Source organism: Alternaria novae-zelandiae (genome assembly GCF_023758075.1).
Source record: "Alternaria novae-zelandiae strain BMP 2774 chromosome Unknown scaffold_69, whole genome shotgun sequence".
Taxonomy (NCBI): Eukaryota; Fungi; Ascomycota; class Dothideomycetes; order Pleosporales; family Pleosporaceae; genus Alternaria; species Alternaria novae-zelandiae.
In genome coordinates, this window is record NW_026057029.1 from 3,254 (window position 1) to 13,179 (window position 9,926).

The following is a 9,926-nucleotide window of genomic DNA, read 5'->3' on the forward strand; positions in this document are numbered from 1 at the left end:
ACTATTATGAATAGGGACATGCTCAGATATTTTAGGTAATTCAAATCATTTATTATAAGTATTTTTAGTAGCGGCCTTAGCCATTGTACTAAAACAAAAAAAGTTTCCTGCTGATTGTCTTGTAAAATATAAGTAGATTGTGCCTAACGCTATAAAAACGAGTGGACTACTTAATAAAGAGTTTCCAGCATATAGCAAGATTTTTACCGTGAACACAAGTTTATCCACGTCCAGACCAACAGTATACATGTGGTGAGATCAAACTACAAATCCTAAGATACCAATAGAACACATGGCGTAAACCATACCAAGGTATCCGAAAACGCTCTTGTTAGAGTTAGCTGAAATTGTAGTACTAACTATACCAAACCCAGGAATAATTAAAATGTAACAATATTTTGATTAAAGGAATAGCTGTGTATTATAACAGTCTTTTCTCATTAATACTCAAAAACTTTTAGATTCTTGTTAGGACTTTATCTTAAGTTGTAGTATTTTCTTCATGACGATTTATTAAAGATTTAATTATTAGTATTTTGGATAGCCCTTTATCTGTTAAGTGTTTTTTGTCTTGTATTAATCTATATACTTTTCTTCATCTTAAATAGCTTATATGCTTTCTAGATTGTAAGTGATATCGATCAAAATATTCTATAACCCTTTTAGCAGAACCGAAACTAGTAGAACCATAATAATAGGTATTTTGAGACTTCCTATATCCAATGTTTCCACCTAAGTATTCTTTTATTATATTTAACAATAAATCACTTTTTTGATCTATTTGAAAATTTAATCTTATTTCCGGTTTATTTCTGTTACTACGTCTAATAATTTTTATTTGAAAACTAGCCTGTGGGCTGGCGCAGCCGGCCTGAAGGCCAGCTCCGCTAGCATCCGCATCAGAAAAACCTGCTAATCAGTGGTTATCAAAATTTTTACTTGAATCTCTTGTAAAATGAATATTTTGATCTGCATACTTAGTATGAGTTAATACATTATTAACTACTTGGTTAAATCTGTGTTCTGTTCTTAATTTACCATTTATCAAGTTAATTATATTTAACATACCCTTTTCATTAGATACAATTAAAAGGTATGCGTTTTTGTCCTTTACTTTTCTTACATTACCGTAACCTAATCTTTCTTTCAAGTAATAGGCTAGAAATGCATCTGGAGAACTAAAAGTTATAACTAATTGTTGAGCTTTACTAAAATGACCATCCCCGTCAATTAATCCTGCTAGATAATAACCTAATTGTTCATTATTTAGAGGCTTCAAATGTTTAGGAACGTGATCTGATACACGTTTAACATTTTCTAAATTTACTACAACTCCGTCGCGTAAAGCCTCTGAGGTTCCATTTTTTATATATAAAATGTTACCGGCTGATTTCCTTCATTGTTCTAACTTTTTTACTGTGCCATTTAAGGAGGAGTATTTAGAACTATATAACGAAGGGGTCCCAGCATACAGCAACGTTAAGAGGCCTACATTCGTAACCTCAGGGTGTCCGAAGAATCCATTTCTTCAAATTTAACTTATCTTTTAAAAAAAAGCCTCTTATTAAATCCAGGTACCGGTAGTCTAGACTCCGGGCTTGTGTATCATACATCCATGATAGAAGAAACCGACTGTACATTAAGCATCATCTCAGACACCTACCAGTGAACCAGTCTGTAGCGACCTCTTAAATGGCCGACGGTCTTTAAGTGAGGACCTTGTTGACCGTAATTGCACTAGCATCGCTAATATTTTTATTACTTTTCCTTGTATTTATAAAATACATTTAAAGTTTTATATAAAAGAATATAACCTTTAAACTTAAGAGTTGCAAGTAATACATATATATATATTAACTAAGTCCAAGGTATATTACATAAAAAAAATGGAATATTCACTATTTCAGATCTTATATCTTTTTACATCTGTCTTTATAGTTTCATAACTTGCACGTTAAACCTGGACTTTTTTTCCCTAGTATTTTGAATTTATATTATTTGATTTATTTATCATCTTAGCTCTTTCAATCATTTCTTGTCTTTTTGACTCATCTAAATGATCTTTATTAACAAGATTGTTATGAATATCTTTTCATAATTTATAGGATAAAGACTTTTTAGTATATAATGCATATTTGTCAAAATAAGGGAAGACATTTTTGCAATTGTTCACTCCACCTAATCTAAATTCATAAGTATTCTCTTCTGAATGTTTAGAAACAATCCCATTCTTAAATAATACACTGAAATGCTCTAATGCTATTAGATTTATTTCTCACTTTTGAGAAATATTAAAGTTAAAACTAAATCCTTTTTTTTCACCAATTGAACAAGTAAAACAACCTTCTCCGTCAGTAAATCCTGCAAACCATGCATCGTTTAAAGTAGGTAGAATGGGTCTATTATTCATTATTACAGGTTCTAATAGTATTCTACCTTTAGTAACTCATTTATTAAACCCTTTAATGAAAAGATCAAATGTTTCTTGTCTTTTTGGTAAAAAAAGGTTACCATTAAATAAACTAACAATAATGTCTATTTCTTTCTTATTTTGTGTTACATATCTACTAGCTATAGCCGATTGAGGTATAACTTTACCAAATCCAAGAATTTCTTGTATAAATTCTAAAACTTGTTTATCCGTTGTAGCTTGTGTAATAACAAATGCCAAATCCCCTCTGTTGTTTACTATAAAAGAACCCTCTCCTTCAGTGAAACCTACTAATCAAGTTAAAAAGTTTTCTGAAGGAATTTTATTATTTGGTAAATGAGTATTGTATTTTTTATAAAAAGCAGAAAAATCAAACGTATTGTTTAAATTATAATTAGACATATGTCTTTTGAAGATTGATTTGTTAGAACTAGGAAATATAAAGAATGTTGATAATATCAAATGATCTTTCAATACTAGTGTTGAGAAAAGATGTTGGTATAATATAGGGTCACCACCACCTGCTACTTCGAAAAATGATGTGTTAAAGTTACGGTCAGTCAATATCATTGTTATTCCACCGGCTAGGACAGGTAATGATAATAATAATAAAACAGCTGTTATAACAACTGCTCAAGCAAATAATATTAATTTGTGTAATCTTATTCCGGGACTTCTCATGTTAAATGTAGTTGTCATGACTAAAAATAGTTAAAATAGTAACGATTTGTGGACTATATTTTAAGCGTATTACTATACGGTTTTTAACGTGTAGTCTCTAAGGAACCTAATCATAATCAAAATTACTTTTGTTTCCTGCTGATTAAGCATAGCTTACAAGATTTTTACTATTAAGTACTTATAAACACTGAGCTATTTCAGCATACAGTTAAAAATTTTATATGAACCCCATTACAACGTATTTTCTTTCACATATTCACATAAATATCCTTTATATGCTTTACCTAAATCAATGTGTTTAACTAATGTTACTTGAGAAGCAGATAAACCTTTGTTATGTAAATATTCCACACATTTACCTAAACTATCCTTTTGGGATGGTCCCTTTTGGGGCCAGACCTAAAGGTCAGTCCCGCTCAGGGACTAGGTAACACGATTGTGTTTTCTAAATTATCCACAGATGTTAATCTAACAGGTTTAGATAAACTAGTAAGAGATTTATTTTTATTGTATTTAACTCTGTCCTTTTCCAGCATTAAAGCTAAATCTAAATCAGACATATCTTTAACTTTAGCAGTTAACACCGGTTCACTTGAAAAAAGATACTTACCTAAATAAAAAGTACCGTTTTTTAAATGTTTAGAGAATGTGGTATGATGAACATTTAATTTTCTAATGAAATCTACTTGTTTTGTTGAAAAAAAATATAATATACTCATATCTCTGTTATACATATATAAACTCTTTGAGGTTGACCCGCTAGGGTTGTTTGCTACTCTTATGGTATTTAATGTGAAAGTAGAGTCTAACAAATAATATTGTTCTAATGCAATTTCTGACCCTTTACTGTAATTATGGTAAAAAGGAAAAACTTGTAAAGAGAAATTTTTCAATCCTTCTTTATGTAATAAAGGGATTAATAAACCACTCTTTCTATGAGACAAATTAATATAGCCATTTAATCTAAAAGCCAGCTGTGATGATGAACCTACATATTTTCTACCTGTAGTAGTATGTGTAAAGATATATATACCAGGTATTCTTTGTTTACTGTTAGGTAAACCAAGTTTATCTTTAAGAACATCCTTAGTTATACTTTTTTGATCTAAATTAGTTAAAGTAAAACTTGCAGTATCAATTAAAGATTTTAATTCTTGTTCTGTAATTTTAATATTACAGTAAGCCAAAATTTCATTAATTTTTTCAGCAGTCACAATTCCACCACTATTAATTTGCTCCACAGCTATTACATGTGCATGTTTATTAGGACCAGATCTACCCAATATCTCTTTTCAACGATTATCCAATTTAGGTTTATCATTGTTTTCAGGAGAATCCTTTTTTTTAGAGTTATTGTCTTTTCCATTGTTATCCTCACCATAATTATTATTTTTTTCAGAGTTGTTTTTAAACATATATTTTGGTTTATTGCTACTAAAGTAACATTTATTAACTGTTAATTGAAAGCTTGTTGAATATCTTAAATATGTAAGAAATACATGGTTTAAGTTCATAGCCCCTAGTAAAGAACTTATACCAGAAAGGTGTAACCCAAAGATAGCTAAATCTACACTTGGACCACTATGACTTTGTATACCTGATAAAGGTGGATAAAGAGTTCACCCTGTACCTACTCCATTTTCTATACCTCCTGCAAATAAGAATAGAACAATACTAGGAATTAATAATAAGTAACTAATATTGTTAAGTCTGGGGAATCCCATATCAGGTCCTCCTAGTCCTAATGGTAATAAAAAGTTACCGAATCCACCAATTAAAGCTGGCATAACCATAAAGAAAATCATTATTATAGCATGAGCAGTAATAATACTATTATATAATTGGTTATCAGCAATATACTGAACACCAGGTCCTGACAGCTCTAATCTTATTAAAACAGAAAAAGCAGTTCCAATTAAACCTGCAAATAGTGCATATATTAAATATAATACACCAATATCTTTAGCATTTGAAGATAAGAATCATCTTTCAAATCACATGCTAATTCCTGATGTTTTTATAGTAAGATTACTGTATTCATTCTTTTTAGATAATATAACGTTCCTAGCTGATAAGCTCCTAATAGAAGGGGAACAAGAGGTCACATACATCTAAAAAGATAAGCGTAGGTATATATTTTATTCATATAAAAAATATTGCTAAAAAAGTTCATTTTACTACACTTTAAGTTATAGTAATAAAATTAAACGGTTTATCGGTTTATAAGGTTTCTTTTTCCCTGTATTTTTTTTTTTGTTTTCTCAATAGAATTTTTATTACAATTTACTTGTAATAAAATTACAAGTAAAAACTTATTCATTTACAAGAGCCACCTTACTCTTTTTGTTTCTTTTTTTTGTTTTCTCAAGAGAATTTTTATTACAATTTACTTGTAATAAAATTACAAGTAAAAACTTATTCATTTACAAGAGCCACCTTACTCTTTTTGTTTCTTTTTTTCTTTTTTTTCAATGAAAATATACTATAAAAAAAGTAAATAACTTTACTTCCTAACTAGGCTAGTGAATGGCTTATTTAGACCAAAAACTAGGCAATAAGGTTTTACCTTTACAAGAGGTTTAGGTTAAAAACTTATTACTGTAAAAGAGCCACCTTTTTCTGTTTGTTTATTTTTTTTCATTGAAAAAAAAGAAACTATAAAATGAAATAAATAACTTTACTTCCTAACTAGGCCAGTTAAGGACTTATTGAGACCAAACATGGTTGCTCAAACCTGTAAACCATTGAAAGCGGTGCTAACCATCACCTCATTCCATGTAAGTTATCCTGTAATTGAAATGGTGGCGCGTGATATTCAGGAAGTCCACCAATGGGATTATATAGAACTTAATAGTAATGTTATGGGTATACTCTAAAACAAAACCCAAGTTAATCGTTATGAAAATATATAACCTGTTAAAAAATCCTATGCATTAGATAAAATTTAATAGTAATGTTGTGGGTATACTCTAAAACAAAACCCAAGTTAATCGTTATGAAAATATATAACCTGTTAAAAAATCCTATGCATTAGATAAAATTTAATAGTAATGTTGTAGGTATACTCCAAAATAAAACCCAAGTTAATCGTTATGAAAATAGATAACTCTTTTTATTATTTACAGCTTATTTCTCCTTAATTTTCTTTAGCTCAATGGTTTATTGCTATAGTTTCTTTTTTTCTGTTTGTTTATTTTTTTTTTTCATACCCCCCCCTCTCTTCTGCAAGCAGGGAACCTTAAAGGGTTCCCGTGAGGGAAAGGTCAGTCCCCTTTTGGGAACTGTTTGTTTATTTTTTTTTATTGAAAAAAAGAAACGAAAAAAGGTAAGCAAAAGAAAAAAAGTACCGCAAGCTTGCGGGCAGGGTAAAAATATACAGGGTTTTAAATAAACTATTTTACATTTACATAGTATAATACTTTTATGAGATAATAAGAAAGATTCTTATTAGTTTAATGGTAGAACAAGATACTTCTAATATCTGAATCTAAGTTCGAGTCTTAGATAAGAATAACGATTTCTATAGTAATAGCTATTCATTTAATAAGATAGCTAGATTTATCTTATTAAAAAAAAATTCTTATTAGTTTAATGGTAGAACAAGATATTCCTAATATCTTAATCTAAGTTCAAGTCTTAGATAAGAAAGATCGTTAGAACGAATAGGTTTTACTTTACAATAGTAGTTAGTTAGGTAATAAATAGTACTTTACATTTTTTTATTTGAGTTTGATGATGGCTCTGAGTGAACGCTATGTAAATGCTTGACACATGCTAATCGAACGTCAATATTTAATTTAGATAAATTATGTATATTGAAGTGGTGTACAGGTGAGTAAGTGGTATTATGGCTACCTAAGAGTAAGGCAAAATAAATCCCTTATAATAACAATTTATTATTATGTATTAATACTAGATCTAATCACCCAATGGTCGATTATATCTAAAAGGTTAGGTATAAAGGTTAATAATAGTAAGAATAAATGTGTTTAAAAAGAAATAGTATTTCGCTCTTAGTTGATTATTAATAACCATCGGACAAGTAGTAAGTATGGTAATGGCATATTTAGCTTATGTCCGTAGTCAAGACTGAGAGGTCTATTGACCACACTGGGTCTGAAAAAACCCCAGTGCGTGTAGTACAGCAGTGAGGAATTTTGGTCAATGGCCTAACGGCTGAACCAGCAACTTGCAGGAATGAGAGTTAATATAATAAGTTATTAACTTGCTTGACTAGGTCTTATAAAGTTCTGGATAAAGCTTATTATGAAAACTTTATATCCATAGGTCTCGACCAAATCTTGTGCCAGCAGTCGCGGTAAGACAAGGGAGACGAGTGTTATTCATCTTTAACAGGTATATAGGGTACCTAGACGGTGTGCAATGGCTTACATAAGTACCTGGTACACTTGAGTTTGATATGTGAGAGGAATATGTCGGAATTGTTGGAGGAAAGATGAAATTTTTTGATACCAATAGGACCGGTAACGGCGAAGGCAAACCTCTATGTACATGTACTTGCTATTTCTCTAGTATAAAGAGGAAAAGAGCAATGTACTATAACTGACGTTGAGGGACGAAGGCTCAGATAGTGAAGAGGATTAGATACCCCCGTAACCTGGGCAGACAATGATGAGTGCCATAGGTTGGCTTTAAGGCGGAACTATAAATGAAAGTGGAAGCACTCCACCTCAAGAGTAATGTGGCAACGCAGGAACTGAAATCATTAGACCGTTTCTGAAACCAGTAGTGAAGTATGTTATTTAATTCGATAATCCGCGAATAACCTTACCACAATTTGAATGACCTAAAATATTTTTTAAATTTTTAGACCACATGCGTTGCATGGCTGTCTTCAGTTAATGTCGTGAGATTTGGTTAGGTCCATTAAATTAACGTAAACCCTTGTTTTATTTATTAAGATAAAGCAGCTCTCCGCTTACAATTGGATGTGATAATAGGGACTAAGACAAGTCATCATGGCCTTAATATTGTGGGCTATAGACGTGCCACATATGCCTTTACAAAGGGATGCAATAATGCGAATTGGAGCTAATCCCTAAAACAGGATAAAGTATGGATTGTTGTCTGAAATTCGACTGCATGAAAAAGGAATTACTAGTAATCGTGAGTAATCACATCACGGTGAATTTTATCTCAGATAGGTACTAACCACTCGTCAGGCGCTGAAAGGAGTATGTGCAATAAGTTTGGTGGCTGCGGATTGCTAGTCTAAATGTACAGGTTTAGATCTTTTGGCAGAAATATCTTCGTATGCGTGACTCTGATTGGTGTTAAGTCGAAATACGGTTCGGGTTGGGGAACTAGCCCGGGAATAATTAATATTAACGATACACCCAAAAAAAAAGTCTGTGCAAGGAGCATAAATTATTATAGATTTATATGGTTAAAATCCATAAACATCTGTGCAAATAGCATAAATTGTTAGTTATTTATATGGTTCAAATCCATAAACAGGCTCATAGTAAGTTTATATTATCTAGTCCCCAAAAGGGGACTGACCTTTCCCTTACGGGAACCCCTTAAGGTTCCTGTTTGTTTCTTTTTCTGTTTGTTTATTTTTTTTCATTGAAAAAAAAGAAACTAAAAAAGAAACTAAAGGAACCCCGCAGGGTAGATCTGGACCCTTAAACGGCCCCCCCCCCCCCCCCCCCTTCTTGTTTTTTTATAGGCCCTCTCCCCCGCAAATTTGCGGGGGAGAGAGGGGGTCCAAACAGCTATGAAATAACGTCGAAAAAAAAAAATATCCCTGCCGGGATGAGCCCTTACTTTTTTTTGAATATATATATTCAAAAAAAAAGTTAGGGGATGTTGTCTTCCCAAAAGGTCAGCCCTAACTTTTTTTTGAATATATATATTCAAAAAAAAGTAAGGGATAGGGGACCTATCTATTCGAATAGTAAAGGTTGAGGGTGTGCAGACTTCTTTCGAGAGTCTGTACTGCTAATTAGCAAATGTTCCTTACTTTTTTTTTTATATAGTATGATATCTTTAAAAAAAAAATTAGACCTAAGAATATCTCCATCCGCTTATCTGGTGAGATTCCAGATAATGGTGGTCACTAGTTCCAACTAGTGCGATGATATTTAGCCGCCATTTGTAAAGTCTTATGGTGCCTATACAGTTAGGGTTAAGCGGTCACTCATATAAGTAACAAACTAACTAGATAAAACTTTGAGTTTGAGAGACAGCTTACTCTTGTTTTTTTTATTAATTAATTAATAAAAAAGGTCGGGAAGACCGGCGTGCAGGTCACATATGTTCAGAATTCCTGGGTATACTTGACTTGCGCCAGCTGGTTCCAATCACTTCTAAGGTTACCTTAAAAGGGTAGCGATGTCTTGAGCTATGGAAGTTTTTGGGTTTTGGAACAGACATGTGTATAGGATATAGCTAAAATATATGCTCCATGTGGGCAGGGTTCCGATAAATATGCAGGTCCTCTTGGACCCAGGACCCCTTAAAAATCCGAGTGCTGGAATTGGTAGACAGGACAAATTTAAGCTTTGTTGACGTTATGTCGTGAACGTTCAAGTCGTTCTTCGGATAAAAGGTACACGAAAAACCTCGTCAAGTTAAAAGGGATAAGACCTCTACACTAAGACTTTAAAGGTTAGCCCCGGCGTCTTCTCAGCGCAGCAGCCTCAGTCTTGTTTTCTTCTTACTTTTTTTTTTACTATATTTATATATGTAAAAAAAAAGTTAAATAACACGCTGAGGAACTTTTTTTTGATATATATTTGATTTTTCTTTTTTTTTTCGACGCAATTTATTTAAATAAATTGCTATAAAA

At 31.7% G+C, this 9,926-nt stretch overlaps 2 non-coding genes across 2 annotated transcripts; both read left to right on the forward strand.

Annotated features, from left to right (window-relative positions):
- The first annotated feature begins 6,553 nt into the window (after positions 1-6,553).
- On the forward strand, positions 6,554-6,624 carry J4E88_011010. Its single transcript has one exon. It is a non-coding gene; the product is annotated as a tRNA-Arg (tRNA).
- Positions 6,625-6,689: 65 nt separating this feature from the next.
- On the forward strand, positions 6,690-6,760 carry J4E88_011011. The gene has a single exon. It is a non-coding gene; the product is annotated as a tRNA-Arg (tRNA).
- Positions 6,761-9,926: the final 3,166 nt, after the last annotated feature.